The following is a 19,420-nucleotide window of genomic DNA, read 5'->3' as shown; positions in this document are numbered from 1 at the left end:
CTCTCTGGCCCTTCAGAGTTCTAACAGCCAAAAAGAGGAAAAATCTTCACATCAACTATTTTTATTTCCCTCTTCAGGCATTCAGAGCAATGGGACAAGGCCTTCTGCATGTACTCTTCCATGGATGTGATAGGGCAATAAACCAATTATGGGTATTGTCATGATCCTTGATGGCCCATCTAATGTTTGTAGCCCTTCTGGATGGGGGAGTGGGGGTGATCCCCATGCCTAAGTTCACAATTTAGGAGCAAACCTTTTCAAAGTTATAAAGTAAAACTTACATATTTTCTTAGAGCGTGGATTACAAACATTACAAGTGAGATTGAAAGCATTACAAGCATTTCATAGAGTCTAAACATTAAATACATTCTTAGAAGACTCATACCTATTTTGAGCAAAACTAACATACAAGTGACCTGGTCTGGTCTCCAGCTATGAGGCTGTAAGTTCTTAGCTTATGCCTGCAGCCTGGGCAGGCATCTAGCCTGTCAGTGTCACACCCTCTCAGTGCATACCAAGTGCACATCCTGGGTTAGCAGACTTACTGGAGTAGAAGGCATGAATTTCAGTCTTCTATAAACTTAACAGTTGATAGAACTCTGTAAAACTGTCTCTAGGAGATACTGTCCCCTACATGAAAAATACTACCACCTTAGTTATTTTTCAAGAAGCGCAACTTCCCACAGAAAGGAAAAAATCCACAAATGCATGATTCCATAAAATAGGCTACATGTATTCTTCTCATAGTGATTCACTTAGAGGATTACAAGAATGAATGTTTTTCTTCTGATCATGTTAAAGTGCTGATGGCTTTATTTCATAATCCAAATTACCACTGTGATCCAAGGATAAAAGATTACACCTTGTTTTAGCATTAAACAGTTTTAATTTTGTCCTGTTGAGTTATTGAATTTGAAGATTGCCCTGTGGTTGCTATTGCATTGCATAGGATTTTGTTTCCTTTAGGACCGATAGTATTTCAGTACCTGGTCTGTTATCTGATTGTGATTATCTTACTGATATTGCCCAACTCTAAGGAGTTTACCAAAGCCCAAAAGACCTCCCAAGAAGTTGCTGCCTATAGCTTGGAGAGCCAAATGCTGTTCCCAGTAGGGAGGGGAAATTCATATTGCCTAATTTGAACACTGTAATGTGGATTTTGATTCAAACTCAAATGTTAGGAGCTTTGATTAGGACATGGATTCTCACTGTCGGGGTCACAACCCTGACAGAGTGGCAACCACCATGCCTTTCTCCTATTGCTAAAACCAGGGTGTAAAATGAATTAAAGGAAAAAAGACAGATTATGAAAAGAATTAAGCAGGCTAAAGAGTCTTAAATGGGAAAAATATGGCATCTCTACTGCATATCAAAGGCACCCACTCTTTTGCAGCAACATTCTGCCACTGGCATGTAGCACAAGATTCCCTCTAAAGTGACTTGAAAACTCGAGTTTTCAACAGATTAAAATGTTGCATTTTTAATAACCAAATCACCTTTGGGGGAAAAAATACAGGTTCAAATGACAGGAAATAGTTCTGTGAACTGCTTCAACTGGTTTTGTGAACTCAAAGATGTTCTATCAGTGTGGAAATCTTTGCTGTAAACTATTTTTTTCCACATGGGCTGGTTTGAAGAATTAGTGGAAATTCAGTTTACGGAAAGTATTTCTAGAAGCAGACAAGCAGCCTCACACACCTGCAGAAGCTGGCCAGCCTCTGTTGCACGAAAATCAGTCATTGAATTGTTCAAGCAGTTCACAAAACCTTGAACTCAAAAGGATTTACTGCAGCTTGTGCAAACATGGCTTCTGTGACAACTGGATAAGGCAATGGGTGCAATCTCTCAAGTGTGCGCTGGAAGACACCAAACTCCATTCCTGTCCACTCTCTTTTATGTTGTCAATCCATCTCTTCTGTCTACCTCTTCTCCTCTTCCTTGGAGGATGATCTTAAATAGGCCAGATGAGCTTGTTGCAAGCTGAAGTGGTACAGCCATGTGCTTCTTCACGGTTGTCAGGAGGTCTGCATATGACCCAGTACATTGGGTGATGTTGCAGACCTCTTCATTAGTGACTTGGTCAAAGTAGGAGATGCCCAGGATTTTACAGAAGTATCTAATCTCTACTACCTGTATATTTTTTCCATTCAAGTTCTGCCATAAGGATCTACGTCTCGCATGCATACAGAAAAATGGAGACGACCAGTGCATGCAGCAGTTTCAGTTTGATTCCAGGGAGATGTTTGTATTCCTCCAAATTCGCTTTAGCTTTGCCACTACTGCTGCTGTTTGTGCACTTCTTGCCCAAATTTCTGCCTTGGATCCTTCATAAGCGATTGCCCCCAATGCAATATTGCCCGCATACATTAGTTACCCTGCTATTGTTCAAAAAAATACGTGGTGTGCATTGCTATACCAGTCCTTTCATCACCTGGGCTACATTTAGGAAATACAAAGCATGTTCTTATAAAGCAAAGTGCTTATCGATAACATGAATACTTTTGTTTTAAGAATGCTGTCAGAGAAAAACATGTGTCAAGGAAGGAGTGTGTTTTCCCTGTGACTTTCTAACTTATTTGGTTGACTCTCAGCAGATGCTGTTCCTTGTTCTGATTTTTTTTTTTATAAATGGAAAAACTCAGGACCCAAGTGCTGCCTTGTGGGGTGTTTTTTAAAATGAAATTCATGTTTTGTGTGATTAGTATGCATGAATAAATGGATAAAAGATTGTGTGCATTGATGCTAATACAAGTGAGAATATTGTGACATTTCTTTTCAATAATTTACTTACAACCCAGAATACTGTGTGCATCCGAAAGGAAGGGAGAGGAAAAGGGAAAGAGCTGAACATTCAGAGTGTGTGTATCTGAAGTAGTGAGCAATATTTACAAGGTAGTGTGAGCTGATAGCCAAATTCCTTTTGGAAAGGGACTGAGAGGAGATGGACAGAGCGAAGTAATGCTCAGGAAGGGACTATCTGAATGCCTGGTACACAAGACATAGGCTATCCTAGTGAGAGTGGCAAATGCATTTGAAAAGCAGGATGACTTACTCAGTCAGACTCATTAGTCTTTAATCTTTTAAACACAGCCCTTTCTGGCTGAAATGGAGTCAAGCACAAATGCCTTAAACACAGTCCTTCTGTCAACTCTGTGGCTGAGGCCTGTGTGTATTCTCCCCTTCAGCCATTTAAACACAACCCTTTCTGGCTTATAAGGTCAAGGGGGGCGGGGAGTATTATGTCCCCTCAGTTTACACTCCATTTCAGTCTGTAGGAGTGCTTTGACTTGAATATCTGGCTGAAGGGAATCCAATATCAAAATGTCTGTTCAAGGGATTCAAATAACAATGCCATTTGTGATTGAAAAGTAGGCTACATGAGACATGCTTATAGAGAACCACATGAATGTGCATGAAATAGAGCTCTTTGAAAGGCAGGAAAATGATTTGATTTAAAAAATTCAGAATGTATAACCTGTTTCAGTTTCTCAGGATTGGAAATGGCTTCATTTTCAACACAACATTAAATTTTACACAATGTTTGTATCAACACTTGTAATTTTTTTGTTTACTCAAAACCTGGTTTTCAGTAAGATATGGTTTTCAGTTTAAAAAAAACAATGAGTTTGGAAACTTCAGTGAAAATATTGCAAAAATGCAAAATTTCAGGATCAACAGTTTCACAAAAATTTTGTGCACAAAATTTCAATCTGATCTAGACATAATTCTGCTACTACCTGGCACACAAGCAGGATAGTAGCGTGTGTGCAGGGGGAAATGACTAAAACATTTCAGCTGCATCTTTTTATACGGCACATAGGAAAAATGAAGGAATGCAGGCTGAGATGGTTTACTAATATAAAGTCAGGTCCTGTCAACTATGTGGGTAAGAGGGCCCAATAGATTGAGATTGAAGGAAAAAGACATAGATGACCCAAGAGGAAGTTGTGCAAAGTCATACAGGAAGACATGTTAGCATGTGGTGTGAAAAGATATGGCATTGCACAGAGTACTTTGGAGGGAGAGGACTCATAGAGCAGATCCCAATGATGGGATTAACACAAGGAAGAAGAGAAAGTGCTACAGTATTAATAGCAGGATAGAAAAAGTCTGGAAGTAGGACATGTTTTCACTTGCATCCACTGTGTCAGCCATGCAGCCAATAGTAAATTACCATATAGAAATTTCACCAAAAGCTAAGAAAATATTTTCCTTGAGTCTAAATGTTTGTTAGCATTTTTGACAAAGGCAGTCCTGCCACTTTGGCTACTTAAATAAAATTGCCCTTGCTGCAGTGCTTGTGGCCAAGCCAGTGCAGCAGAGACAGAGCCCTCTGCAGAAGTGATTTAATCAGAGCAATGCTTGTAAGCAGAATTAACAGAGAGAGATCATTAAGAATTAAAAATAAAATAAAATGGCAAACCTTAATGGATAAAGGACGACTCTGTAACAGAACGGTAACCTAATAAAAATAACCACTATGTGCACCTACTAGTGAGTAGTTCAGGCAAAATCATGGCAAAAGTGAAAAATCTTTTTTTTTGTAACTGCATAAAAGTTTATAAGTCATGGTGAATAAGTGACAGAGGAGTTCTTTGATTGTAAACTCCTTTGGGCAGGGACTATCTTTCTGTTCTCTGGTCCTGGTCCATGACCAAGCTTGCTAGGTGCTACAGTATTATTTATACTAATAAATTAATAATCTGTGTATAGAAGTCAGTCTGATCCTGCACCAGCATGGTGGTCTAGCATTGACTTCAGTTTTTACTAAGAACCAATTTCGTACATTGTACACAGCTAAGAAGCCAATTCCTGTACAAATGAATACAGAGCCACAGTGAAATCTTACAATTACAATCATCATATTGTTATCTTTTAAAAAAATGGGGTGATTTAATCATCCTTTTAGAGGGGTTATGAGTTGTAACATGAGTAGTGTGCCCATGTGCTGAGTGAACTAGTGCACATTAATTGTTCACATTCTAAAGCTGACTATCAGTAAAAAGGAACATAAGCTTGCAACTAATTAATAAATGATTAAATAACAGTTCCCCAATGGGAAATTAAAACTGTCTCCATGCTATTTTTGTTAAAATTTCTGTTTTCAGGTTCCTGAAATATTTTTACAAATGAGTCAATTTTAAGGCTACAGCAGAAAATTAGGAAACGGTGGTTTGTTTTTGAAATTCTCAACTAAATTTGTCATCAAAATTTCAAAAACAAAAAATTAAATTTTCCTTAATATTTTCTCAAAAAAAATTTTTTTTTGACTAGCTCTATTTATGACCTTTCTGGAGATGTTTCATGTACAATTATTTCACTTTTTGAATGACTGAAAGTTGCAAAAACTTTTTGCTTTCCAAGTTTCAGTATGGGATGTTTGCTTATTACTCAGCAGATAGATAACATGGTATTGGTTGTGATTTCTTTATTGTGTGAGTATCCCATGTGATCAGGAGAGTTAGTAGAAACTCGTTGATTTATAGATTTATTCACTACCGGTACATAAAAAGTCCTTATCCAGGACTCTAGGCCTCATCTCTACTTTTACAAAGACTTTTTTTACCTTTTGTCAGCCTTAATCACACAGATCCCATCCTTCCCAACAGTCTTGTGTCCATGTGGAAGGGCAGGGATGGGCTTTGCACTGTGCGCTAAAGTTGAGCAATTTGAACTATTTAGAAAAAAGTGCATGGAGTGAACTCCAAAGTTCAGTGATCCTTGTGGAGAATGTCCTGCCAGCAGCTCCCTGCCTGCTAAACTAGTGATCTGCATCTTGAGTGTGTCCAGTGACTGGAGCTGTGCAGTATTGCAAAGGCAGTGGGATTATATCTTAAATAAGTAAGTCCCAGACAGTTATGATGTGTAGTTTTAAGTTTGCTGTCTCATTACAATTGTCATGCTATGTCCAGAGCACCATAAACAGGGTGTAATAACCCACAGCAACAGATAACATGCTACAAAGAGGTGGCACCATGATGGTTTCTCAAGGAGACTTTACATTTGTTTTTATTTTAGATTAAAGGAAACAACAAATCAAGTCATGTATATTGAATATCTGTAATTGCACTTTGTACACTGAAAAACCTAGCATTCTTCCCCCAACTTACTAAATGTCTTCCTGTAGAGTTGGGACTACTGAGGCAGCTTGCAGTAGAGGACAGGGCTGTTGTGGAGGTTAAATGTTTGCCAAGAACAGCAAGGAAACTCTCAGAAGGCCTGGATGCATAGTATGAGGAATATGTATGTGAAGCAATCAGAAAGCCTAGAAAATTACCAGGATCCACAAGAGAGGTAAAGATGGGAGAACGCTTAAGATCCAAAGGCAGCCTTGAGGGGTGACATTTAATAATACTTGGAAATAAGACAATTGGTATTGGCTGGCAAATGACTTTTTTGAAATACAAAACCCCCTCACATTACTGTATTTGACAGAAACTAATTAGAGCTGGTCCAAAAAGTAATAATTTTGTGTGTGAAAATTTTCACAAAGAATTTGTCCCTCTTATTGTCTGAAATTTCAGAATTCAAATTTTTTCAACCAACTTCAATAAAAATCATTAATGTATGCAGTATTATAGTTTGGTGTAAAGAGTTAATGGGCACTTGCTTTTGCCCCCTGAAGAACTAGATAGAAACATAGCACGTAATCTAGGAATTCAGTCTGTTATATTCCAATTCCATTGACTTTGCCTAGGTGTAACTGAGAACAGAATTTGGCCTAAATGTAGAATGTCAAGAATATTTCAATACTTGACAAGAGCTATTAGAGGAAACTGATATGGCGCTGTGTAGTTTAAACTTCTTTTTTAGACTTACTCTTGCTTTCAGAAGCAAAAGATTCATACAAAAATCTTCTCACTGGATGAACTCAATCATTTCACTCACTTCATTAATGTGATTTGGGGTTTTTTAAGCTTATAAGAAAAAGAACAAAATGTGTCCGAAAGGAGAAAATCATGGTTGATAGAATGAAAGAATAAGGATTCCAAATATTTCAGGATCAGATGTGGATTCAAAGGGAACTCTCTTCTGTGTGTGTGCATGCTTCCTTCTGTATGTTAAGGAGGAATACAAGACAACTCAAACAAAAATATGTGACCAGACCAACCCACTGCAACCACAAGACTGGGAGTGTCTAATTGCAAATCTTCTTGAAATGTTATACAGATGTAACTTTACAGAAAGCAACACAAAAACTATAAATACAATGCATGTTTTAGGTCTCTATATAAATAGTACATGTATAAGCAGTCTAAAGGTTAAATTTAAAAATACTGCTGATCTTCATTTAAGAAGAACATTCGCCCATGGCATTGTACTTTTATAGAAGAGCAGGTCAACTTTAGCAAGGAGGTACTGAAACACACCATACACACAAGTTATAACCTTGGCTTAAAATGAGAGAGCAGATATCCTCCTAGGTCATTAGGATCAGACTTAATGACAAATTCAGTTTTCTTTTGCAAATGTTACAGTAGTGTTTATTACCTTAGTTATATTGTATTTTTTTTAAAAATTAAATTTACTAGTACAAGTTTTTTTGAAGGGATGGTCATGGTAGAACACAAAACTTTAAAAGTTTTATTTTAAAATCAAAACTTTGAACTCAGTATAGGCCACACATTCTGGCATCCTGAAAAAACAAAACACTTACTTTTAAAAGCTAAGGCCGTGTATGTGCAGTAATTTTTCTTTTGATACATATACTTAATTTATACAACTCACACAATAGATTGAATTGTGATTTAACATCTGTGATAAGCAATGTGTGTTGAAAAATCCAAACATCTCTCCCGTGTGGTATTCATAGGAGAAGAACACAATACTCAGCTCCAGATTAATCCTTTAGACCTGCCTTGTTTTAAAATGTCATATGGAAAATCTGAGGCAGCCTCTTCCCTGATCAGACTTAGGTACTACAGTGATCATCATTATATAAGAACATGAATAGAGTCTCACGAGTGTATTAAGTGGGCTTTTCAGGCTTGCCAGAGCACTACAGTTTCATATGATAAAGATTACTACAAGAGTAAGATGTTTCCCTTCCCCCAATTAGCAAAGGGCCAAATCCTGAAGTCCTTCCTCAGGCAAAATGCCCAGTGATTTCCCTGGACAGTCATTATATTATAACAGGAAAATAAAGAATAATTCAGAAATAGATAAAATTAATAGTTAGCAAACATATCACAATATAAAAACAAGCATAAATATAGTTCTAAAAGCAGAACTGATTTTTGAATTCTTCATGGAAGCTGAGGATTCTAGAAATAACATAAAATTACTGTCACATAAGTAATTATGAAGTTGTCAGCAATTATATCTTTGCATCTTAAAAAAATGTAATAAGTTACAGCTACAGTCCAGGTTCTCAAATCAGTGAAGATTCTCTGGTTTTTCACTAGGGTTAGAACAGACAAGCAAATAACAGCACCTATCAAATATGCTGTCTACTCATAAAGGTCTAAAAATTAGCTGTGGAGGATGCACATGTAGAAACAATCAGAAGGTGGCATGTTCTTAACACTGGTGCTGCAGTCTTATACCTGGCTAGTGGTTTGACTGTGCAGAACAGTTCTTCTATTACATTTCAGGACTAGCTCTACCATGTGAATGAGATCATAGATAACAATGCTTATAATTCTGTGCATAAACAAGTGAAGTGTGCTCAGAGTTATAAGGAAAAAGTTTTCTGGTGCTATGACAGACCATGAGAGTAGCAGAGCCAGACTCTGGGGGCACACAGGGGTGCAGACCTTCCTAATTTGGGAGACCTACACATTTTTAAAAGGTAAACTTTTCTTTCTGCAAATAGTCTTTAAAACATAAATTGACCACAAACCAGCACCAGCTTGTCACTTTAGAAAAAAAGATCTCAAGTTTTTAGCACAGGGCTGGGCTTTGTGATATTGACAGACCATAGTCATTGGTGCCTTGATTTTTTTGAGGAAGGCCCCAGGTAAATTCACAACCACCCAGGCTACCACTGATGGCAGTAGGATTTACTCAAGCTCCTCGCTTCTCAAGTACTGAGTCAGTATCCCTGCCGAGCAGTCAGAATGAGTAGCTCAATAACATGAGACTGTATAACCTACTGGATAGAGCAAGGGAGTTATCCCACTTCTCATATACCCTCTTTACTTTGTCAAGTCCCATATCTCAAAATTAAGAGCTGGACCCTATATACATCAGACCGCTTTTAACCTTTTCAGTTGCCTAACTTTATACACAAGTTTGTGCTTCAAATTCCACCTCTGTCAAACATGGATTGAAATACTTACACACCTCAGAGCTATGATAATTCAGGTTTTTTGTTTGCAAAGTTCCAAGGCTATAACTCCTCAGAAAGCACACAGTGTCTAGCGGCCTAGCAGCATGAAACCCCAAGTTTATTGGGACAATCAGTTTCTTGACAAACTTTTTGAAATACTGTAGCTCTCCAGGTGGTGTCAGGAATAAATCAATGAGGACACATCTCTTCCATCTGATAAATGATTGGTATAAACAAGAGTGTTTATACCTAAAACTACTTTTTATTAAGTCTCAAACACGCACACATGTGCTACGGCAGTAGGTTCAGAGCACCCCCAAAGGTTTAGTTACCCAAAGTCTGAGATGGCTTTGAGTGATCAGCAGCCAGGCTTTCTTCCATCCAGCTGCTGGGGAGTTTAGGTGTCAGCTCTTTGTCTGAAGAAAAGCTTCCTAAGACTGCTCAAAAGTACATTATTTTGCTAAATCTTTTATAGCTAACTTAAACAAGGCACATAACACACAGTGACTCCTAGTGGGTCACCATTGTATCCCTTAGCAGATCACCTATTCTCCTAATTATCTCTTATCAAAGTATTTCTAGTCATAACAATAAAACTGTCTTGGGGGCACTTAAAATTAAGGTCTGCTGTCCAAACATTCCTTCCATTCTCATGGTACATTAACTCTCTGTTCCATCCTCCCATTCTGATTTGCAAAACTGCAAGGATGCAGCAGCTGTTTAGCCTTGCTTCTCAGAGCCCTAAGATTATTTTCTATGTGGTATTTGGTTTTCAGCTAGCAGTGGCTGGACCCACAAAATGGCTGACTGCAGTAATGTCAGGTTCTGAGGTTACGCAACAATATCAAGTTGTGTGTGTACAGAGACAGCTGATCCTCTTTCTACATTGGAAGGAAAAGATCTGAGCGAGGAGGTCCACTCCATATGTGGACGTGTGTGTTGAGGGGATGTGATCCTATCCGCTACTATCATTTATATATTGTAGAGTATGCTGTATACAGGGCTAAACATGCCAAACAAATAAGAGTCAAGGAACTTAAGTAAAAATGGTGGCAGTAATGGAATGCACATGCAAAATATTGGGATAAATTCTTCTCACTCTCCCATAAAAGGAATCCGTCCTTGTCTGGATTATTAGATTCAAACTGCATTCCAATGCATTCCAATTCAGTAGTCTCAATCAGACGTCAAGAATTAGAACATTCAAAAACCAGTTGGAGAACACTTCAATTTCTTTGGTCTTCAATTACAGACCTGTTGCAAAAAGTTGCAATTCTTCAACAAAAAAACTTCAAAAACAGACTCCAACGAGAGACTGCTGAATTGGAATTAATTTGCAAACTGGATACAATTAACTTAGGCTTGAATAGAGACTGGGAGTGGATGGGTCATTACACAAAGTAAAACTATTTCCCCTTGTTTGTTCCCCCACCCCCACCCCCCACTGTTCCTCAGATGTTCTTGTCAACTGTTGGAAATGGCCCACCTTGATTATCACTACAAAAGGTTCCCTCCCCCCCACCCCCACTGGTAATAGCTCACCTTTAAGTGATCGCTCTCGTTACAGTGTGTATGGTAACACCCATTGTTTCATGTTCTCTATGTATATAAATCTCCACACTGTATTTTCCACTGAATGCATCCGATGAAGTGAGCTACAGCTCACTTCATCGTATGCTCAAATAAATTTGTTAGTCTCTACAGTGCCACAAGTACTCCTTGTCTTTTTGCAAATACAGACAAACATGGTTGCTACTCTGAAACATTTCTCAAAGAAGATCAGGTTGGTTTGGCACGATCTACCTTTTGTAAAACCATGTTGTATTTTGTCCCATTTACCATTGACCTCAATGTCCTTAACTACTTTCTCCTTCAAATTTTTTTCCAAGACCTTGCATACTACAGATGTCAAACTAACAGGCCTGTAGTTACCGGATCACTTTTTTCCCTTCTTAAAAATAGGAACTATTTTAACTATTACTATGTTAGCAATTCTCCAATCATACAGTACAACCCCTGAGTTTACAGATTCATTAAAAATTCTTGCTAATGGGCTTGCAATTTCATGTGCCAATTCCTTTAATATTCTTGGATGAAGATTATCTGGGCCCCCCGATTTAGTCCCATTAAGCTGTTTGAGTTTGGCTTCTACCTCAGATATGGTAATATCTACCTCCATAACCTCATTCCCATTTGTCATGCTACCATTATCCCTAAGATCCTCTTTAGCCTTATTAAAGACTGAGGCAAAGTATTTGTTTAGATATTGGGCTAGGCCTAGATTATCCTTGACCTCCACTCCATCCTCAGTGTTTAGCGGTCCCACTTCTTCTTTCTTTGTTTTCTTCTTATTTATATGGCTATAGAACCTTTTACTATTGGTTTTAATTCCCTTTGCAAGGTCCAACTCTACTTGACTTTTAGCCTGTCTCACTTTATCCCTACATGTTCTGACCTCAATAAGGAGCTTCCTTGCTGATCCCTCCCATCTTCCACTCCCTGTATGCTTTCTGCTTTTTGTTAATCACCTCTCTGAGATGCTTGGTCTACAAATCCTGCCTATGAATTTTTCCCCCTTCTTGGGATGCAGGCTTCCGATAGCTTCTGCAGCTTTGATTTAAAGAAATCCCAGGCCTCCTCTGCCTTTAGATCCATAAGTTCTTCAGTCCAATCCACTTCCCTAACCAATTTCCTTAATTTTTGAAAGTCAGCCCTTTTGAAATCAAAACCCCTAGTCGCAGATTTATTTTTGTTAATCCTTCCATTCAGTTTGAACTGAATTAGCTCATGATCACTTGAATCAAGATTGTCCCTTACAACCATTTCTTCTATGAGGTCCTCACTTCTCACCAAAACCAAATCTAAAATGGCATCCCCTCTAGTCGGTTCAGCAACTGCTTGATGAAGGAATCCATCAGCTATCACATCTAGGAAAATCTGAGCCCTATTGTTATTACTAGCACTCGTCCTCCAGTCTATATCTGGGAAGTTAGTCTCTCATGATCACGCAGTTTCCATTCATATTTACTTCATTAAAAACATTAGAGGACTCCATCCATAGCCAAATTAGATCCCAGCGGTCTATAGCACACCCCAAGCACAATCCCGGGGGAGGCTCTAGTAGTTTCCTTCCCCAATGTAATTTTTACCCAGACAGACTCTGCCTTATCCATTCCGTCACTTCTTATTTCTTTATATTCTACCTCATCATTGATATACAATGCTACTCCACCACCTTTACCTTTTATTTCTGTCTTTCCTAAACAGCACATACTCTTCAATACCTGTACTCCAGTCATGACTACTATTCCGCCATGTTTCTGTTATCCCTATAATATCTGGTTTCACTTCCTGCACCAGTAGCTCTAGTTCCTCCATTTTGTTACCTAAGCTCCTCGCATTGGTGTACATACATCTTAATTTTTGCTGTTTGGCCTGGCTCACATTATGTACCCTGTTAGGCACGGTCATTCTAAGGCCATTATAACCTATTAGACTGGAATCCACACTGCCCTTCCTCCTTATATACATTCTACCTACCTACAGCTGTATCCTTTCTTACTTTGTTTTCTTCCCTCACAATGCTAAAAACCGTCATGGAGATTACCTGGACATCTCCCTCAAATTCCTAGTTTAAAGCTCTCTTAATCAGTAGTGCCAGCCTCCATCCTAGAAGTCTATTTCCTTCCCTACTCAGATGAAGTCCATCCCAAGAGAACTGTCCTCTGTCCATGAATGCCTCCCAGTGGCCATACATCCCAAAGCCCTCCTTATAGCACCACTGCCTAAGCTATCTGATAGTCATAATCTTGTCACACCTTTATTGCCCTTCTCTAGGAACAGGCAGAATCCCACTAACGATCACCTGAGCCTCGATTTCCTTAAGCGTCTTCCCCAGCTTAGCATAGTCTCCCTTAATACTTTCCAGGGAGAATCTAGCTGTATCATTTGTTCACACATGAAGGATAATTAGGGGATTTTTTTCCTGCTCCCTTTAGGATCCTTTTCAACCTCAGGTCTACACCCCGTATCTTAGCACCTGGAAGACAGCACACCCTTCTATTCTCTGGATCAGCTCTAGTTACAGGCCTGTCTATTCTTCTCAATAAAGAGTCCCCGATCACATAGACCTGCCTGGTGACGGTGCTATTCTCCAGTCTATCCCCTGTTCCCTCTGGCTGCAAGAGCTTTCCATTCCTATTCTCCCTTTTAATCCTCTTCAACCCATTCTGTATCCTCCTGGGGCTCATATTTGGTGTAGTCTCCATTGACTCTTCCCCTTTTCTTATAGGACTAGCTTCTCACCTCTTCTTCCTTGCCCTTCCACCTTCAGTGACTACCTGCTGAGCCCCTTCTTCATTTTCCAACTCTGCAAACCTGTTCTTAAGCTCTATTTCTCCTTCACTGGCCCATCACATGCTTCCACTGACCACTTTCCTCACCCAGTCTCCCCTCAGAATTCCTCAGTCGGGCTTCCATCTGCAAGTCTGAGCTTCTCCCTTCTGAAACTTCATGTCTTTGCTCCATAATCTGCTCAAACCCCTTCCTAAACTCAACCAGACTTTCCACCTGCATCTCCAAACCTCGGATCTTTTCCTCTATCAGACAGCATTTCATGCAGACAAAACTCTTACCAGGTGCCCCCTCCAGGATCATGTACATACCACAGCTTCCACATCCAGTCATCTTCCTTGTCTTCCGCGACATGAGTCACTCCCACTGCTGCCTCTGTATCTGTCATAGCCTTCCCACCTAAACCCTGTTAATCTGGGAAACACAAACCACACCAAAACACCGCCACCCACAGCAAAAACAAACCCCAAACAAGCACCACAAGACAAACTCCCCCTTCAAACCCCCTGAAACTCCCCTGTTTACAGCTGTTTGTTGGCTCCTATGCTGCTACAGCTGTCTGCACATACACATTTACATCAGCATAAGTGAAAACCGCATCAGGGCCCATTGTACCAGTGTGTGTTTGCTTAAAACTGCACTCCTCAGATTTTGTGTGCTCATCTACAGCTATTTTTGTAAGGTTTTTTTTCAGCAGTGATAAAAATCGATCTTCTAGCAACTCTAAAATGCCATCAATGAATGGCTGCTGGGCAAGACCAATGATTCTTCTGAGCAAAATGAAATCATGTAAATTACAACTGGCCAGAAATATAGACAGCTAACATGCACGCTTTGCTGACGTGACAGTGACATTTTGCTGTTAGCATTTTAGAATCATTTTTATTTATTACTGTAAATATAGCTAAAACTAATGTTTCTCCCTCATTTTATTAGCCCAATATCCATTCAAAGCCTGAATTATTCATTGCTTAAGGTAACAATTGCCATAAGGAACCCATTTAGTACTGTATTACTGTAGTTGTCTCATGGCATATATTGCTTCTGTAGGAACTCAAGTAAAATAAATAATACTGAGTTATTTAATTTTCGGGATTTGGGGCAATGCTTTGAATAAGAAGGCACAGACATCATGCAGATAAGCTTTACTTATAAATATATGGCTTTTATTGAAATGTTGATTTAATTACAATTTACCAATACGTAGCCAATTCAGATCTCATTTTTATGAGGATAAATCTGAAATAACTCTATTGAAATTACTGGAGTTATCCTGAATTTACATTGGTGTCACTGAGTGCTGAATTTGAGTCTCGGGGTAGATCCTCAGCTGGTGTAAATCAACATACCTCTTTTGACTCAGCCGAAGATCTGGCCCCATCTCTCTGGAGAGTATCTTAACTGTGCTCACTACCTGTGCTTAGTCATTCCAGAAAGAATGGGTTCCTGTTTAGAAGACATAGTCAATATTTACTGTTTTATCATATACCACATAATTAAATGGTCATCAACTCGCTTAAATAAAGGATATTTGCATAACATTTATTTCCTTTAATTTAAAGTTTTCAATTTGCTACATCAGTAGTTAATTGAATATTTACTGTTAGTAATGCATCTGCATTTTCTTGTGTAATATTACAGGAAAGGGCTGGAAGCAGTTCACCATTGTAAAAGAGCTGTAGTCTGAACTAATACAAAACAGGGTCGGACGGACACACACACACACACACCCCACTCTGCTAGAGAGCAAAGCGCACACAAATACAGGTTAAAGTCCCCATCTCTACTTTCCCATGCTACTTTTCTTGCATCAGTCTTGTGTGAATTTGAGACCTAAAGGATCTGACTATCAGATAGCGTTATAATCGATGTAGTTTGGGAATAAGGGTTAGTCAGCTAACAAAAAAACTTATGATGCTTCAATAGTAAATAACAGGGCAGGGCCAGATTTTCCAATGTGGCTGCTTTGTGCCACACCATCTGCAGATTATGGCCACAGAATTAGTATATCTTGCCCTGGGAAGATCATTCCAGTGCAAGGTGGCTCCTGCATCATACCTCCTAGCTGCTTGTGAATGAGGCATGGCAGAGCTGTTGCTATCCTGTGCCTGCTTCAGCTGTGTTTTCAACAGATTTGAAGTCCTAGCAACTGGCATAATTTAAAGCACCCCTTGCATAACTTGTCTTGTGGTATTGCTTGCACTACTTACCACTCTTCTCTCATGTATCTGCACTTATTCAGCTGGGCATGATTCCACGTTGGTTGGTAGGTCTCACATTAGGGAGGCAGTATGGTCTAGTACTTAGAGCAAGAGACTGGGAGTCAGATAAGGTTGTGCAAAGGTGCCAGGGAGCACGCCCTAGCACTCTTCCCATCCTGGGGATCCTGTGTGCAAGGCTGGTCCCCTGTTGTACAGACAGCATCCCCAGGACTGCCAGTCTCCTACTCTAACTGCTGGGAAATACTCCCTTTCATGGCTGGTTGCGTGGGTGTAAACATGTAGCAGAACAGCATCAAGTAATGTGAGCAAGGCTGCAGGACAAATGCATTCACAGAAGGCTTATATTCAGTTAGTCTCTTTGGAGGCTTATAGTTTCTGCAGGGGGTAAAATGTTCCCTCTAGGAAAGTATTCCATTGATGATCAAATCTGTTTTAAGAATTCCTAATGTTACACATTCTGAATATGTTTACATGGATCCAGAGAACGTGTCCAGAGAATACACAAGGAGTCACAGACAGCCGAGAAATTGCCCTTGTTTGACTATAATATTACTTTTTGTTTTGACAACCCTCTAGCCCTTCGTATCTGATATACATTCCACAGGTGCATGTTGCCCTGTGACTAGTCACATAAAATACTTTCGATTCCTTGGCTGGATGAGTGGAAAGTGGTTTTTATGCAGGAGCCGAAGGAATTTTGAACAATGAAAAAGCTAATAGTAAATAATGAACCTCAGTAATGAACTTTTGGACAAATCATTTGTGTTTAAGTTTTGTAAGATACTTCAGATTGATGAGCACGTTGAAAAATATCCAACAGTCGTCCACAGAATAAATTATATGACCCCGTGAATCCCAGAGAACCTAGCTCAGAGCTCCTCATCATAAAAAAATTAACATTTTTAACTATACAGCCAGTTTTAGTTTCCAGCTAACTATTCATTTAAAAAAAAAAAAAAGGTTGATCCCAGAGCCATCATAGGAGGCTAGACAAAAAACAGGAAAAACACAGCGGCATATTGCTTTATATCTTCCGGTGCCTTTCCCAGTCAAAAACCAACACTTTGCTGGTGAATGGGACTACAGTAGCAGTTAAACCTTAATTTTGAAATATAGCCTCTGAACACCAGGAGGTTTTTCTCTCTCCCAAAACCGATCTAGAGATTGGGAAGATTCATTAACATGAAGGCTCTTGGTGCCAATCTCTCCATTGCTGCCACTAGTCGGAGCATGATAAATAGGTTGGTAAGGCTTGCCTGATTTTCTGGTGAATTGCTTGGTCAGCCGTGGAGGACGGATTTATTACCTTCTGCAGATTGGGTGGTAAATAAAGCTCATGATTATTAAAAGTTAAGTGCTTTGGCCTTTTCCTATAATTGAATTGGGTTTATATATAATAGTATCCATTACAATAAAGCAACAAGGAAGAAATAGATCACTGTGTATTATGTTAAGTCCCCCAAAGACCTCCTTTAGATGGACATTTGATCATAATAATTACCTTACTAATTACTTTGATTAAGTCAGCTGCCTGAAAGATTTTATTTCAGTTAACTGGCAGTAACACTTTGTTCCAGATTTTGTATGCCAGCATAGAGTGCTTTATTATTCAAAATGCATAAGGTAAACTTTCCCATCATTTTGCAGGGAAATGTTTTTACAAGTTTAAAAATGAGTTACCATTCTCTTTAACTAGCTAAAATCTTTCAGAAAGCATACTTTCTGAGACCCAGGTCCGAAAATTAACCAAGCCTGACTTTAAGCACAGGAATACTCCCACTGGCAGCTGTGGGACTACTCTCACGCTTAAAATTAAGCTTGTGATAAAGTTATTTGCTTGATTGGGGCCTAAAGCAGTATCATGTTGTGTGATGCTCCCCGGGCTACCCAGGGTTTGAGGCACCTCACCACTCCCTGTCTTTACTGTGAGGAAGTCTCATCTGTGCTTGCTGTATGTAGATCAGCTCCTTGAAAGCACCAGCCTCTGGCAACACAAGCATTGCCTTCCAACCCCTGCAGGCCTCACTTGCTCTGAACAGGTTAGCAGTAGCCACACACCAACCCCCGAATCCTCTGAGTATTCCCTACAGTGTCCAGCCCCATCTCCACTGCATATACATAGAATTACTAGGCATGCTGTTCCCAAAGGAACAGTACAAACCAGCTTGTAAGATTTAACTCGGGACCACCACTTTGCTTAACATCACAGCACTGTGATCTTGTTATAGTGACAACAAGAATAAATTTATTATCAAATAACAGATTCAAGTGAAAGTGATTAAAGTATTATAAAGAAATGGTTACATATAAAACAAAATCATCGTTTGCTACCTAGGGACTAAATTTGACTAACAAGTTATACTCTTGTCTAAAGAAGCTTATTTTACCCAAGTTCTTTCCAGCATTTTTAATCATGCCTGGTTTGAATCATGCCATGTCCTTGATGAAGCAAAACCACTCTCCTTTTATTTCCTAGGTGAAGAATTACAAGATGTCTGCTTTGTCCCCCCAAATGTACTAGAGCAAACTTCCGATGTACCCCTCAAGATAGTCTCCCCCACTGTTTACTTCTCCCTGCATCTGATGAAGTGAGCTGTAGCTCACGAAAGCTTATGCTCAAATTAATTAGTCTCTAAGGTGCCACAAGTACTCCTTTTCTCCCTGTTACTTTGTCCTGTTTGAAATTTTTACAAGCTTTCAGTAGCATTCCGTTTAGACTTGTGAGAAGAGACCCACTGTGAACCATACAATACTTCATGCATGCGTAAATAGCCAGGGAGATAAAGATTTCTCATCCTACAGAAAACCTGTTTTTTCACCTTTGCTGCTGACCAGCCCTAGACATAAACCTTAAAGACCTAATTTTATACATGCATTTCACAATCATTTTGATGACCAGCATGATGCTGGGTTTTATTTGACATGTCACATGATGCTTTTTGGTGAACTAGAATGTACTGACTAGACCCAGGAGATCCCTGTAACCCCTATACATCCACTCTGTGCCACTTGCCACAAAGTTTCTGGGTTTCATGTCAGTTTCTATAACCTTTCAATTACATTTTAGTACAGATTTGTGAAAAACAGACCTTTGCTTTGCATATAAATTAATAGATTTTTTATTTGTTTATTTTTGGTGGCTACTGGAGTGCTCTGTTTGGTTCAATTGCGTGTGAAGTAAATTTTATGGAGTGAAGATTGAAGGGTTATGGGGAAATTATTGTGAATACAGTAAGGTTTTTGTCCTTTCCTGACCTAACCTCTTATTGAGCTAACCTACTTGATAAGCACAATGTTCTATTTCTTAGGGTGCAGAAACCATTTCTGAGAGCTCCCAGTAATAAGAAGAAATAAAGATACTGTGCCATGTGTCATTTTAAACAGCAATGTAAAATGTATAAAGCAAAGTTTCTTAACCAGATCAGGTCTTCTGCTTCTGGATTGAAGCTGTTTGCCCTAGCAGTGTGGAGTGTGAATGAAGAAAGACAAAAAGTGGGTCAAACTATTTTTTTCATTTTTGTGAATCATTTGCAAACCAGTCCTGATTTTTGTTTTTATTGTATTTGCTGTTCAT

The sequence above is a fragment of the Caretta caretta genome, chromosome 1, assembly GCF_965140235.1.
Source record: "Caretta caretta isolate rCarCar2 chromosome 1, rCarCar1.hap1, whole genome shotgun sequence".
Classification (NCBI taxonomy): Eukaryota; Metazoa; Chordata; order Testudines; family Cheloniidae; genus Caretta; species Caretta caretta.
The sequence above is the reverse complement of the archived record's forward strand: the minus strand, read 5'-3'. Positions refer to the sequence as shown.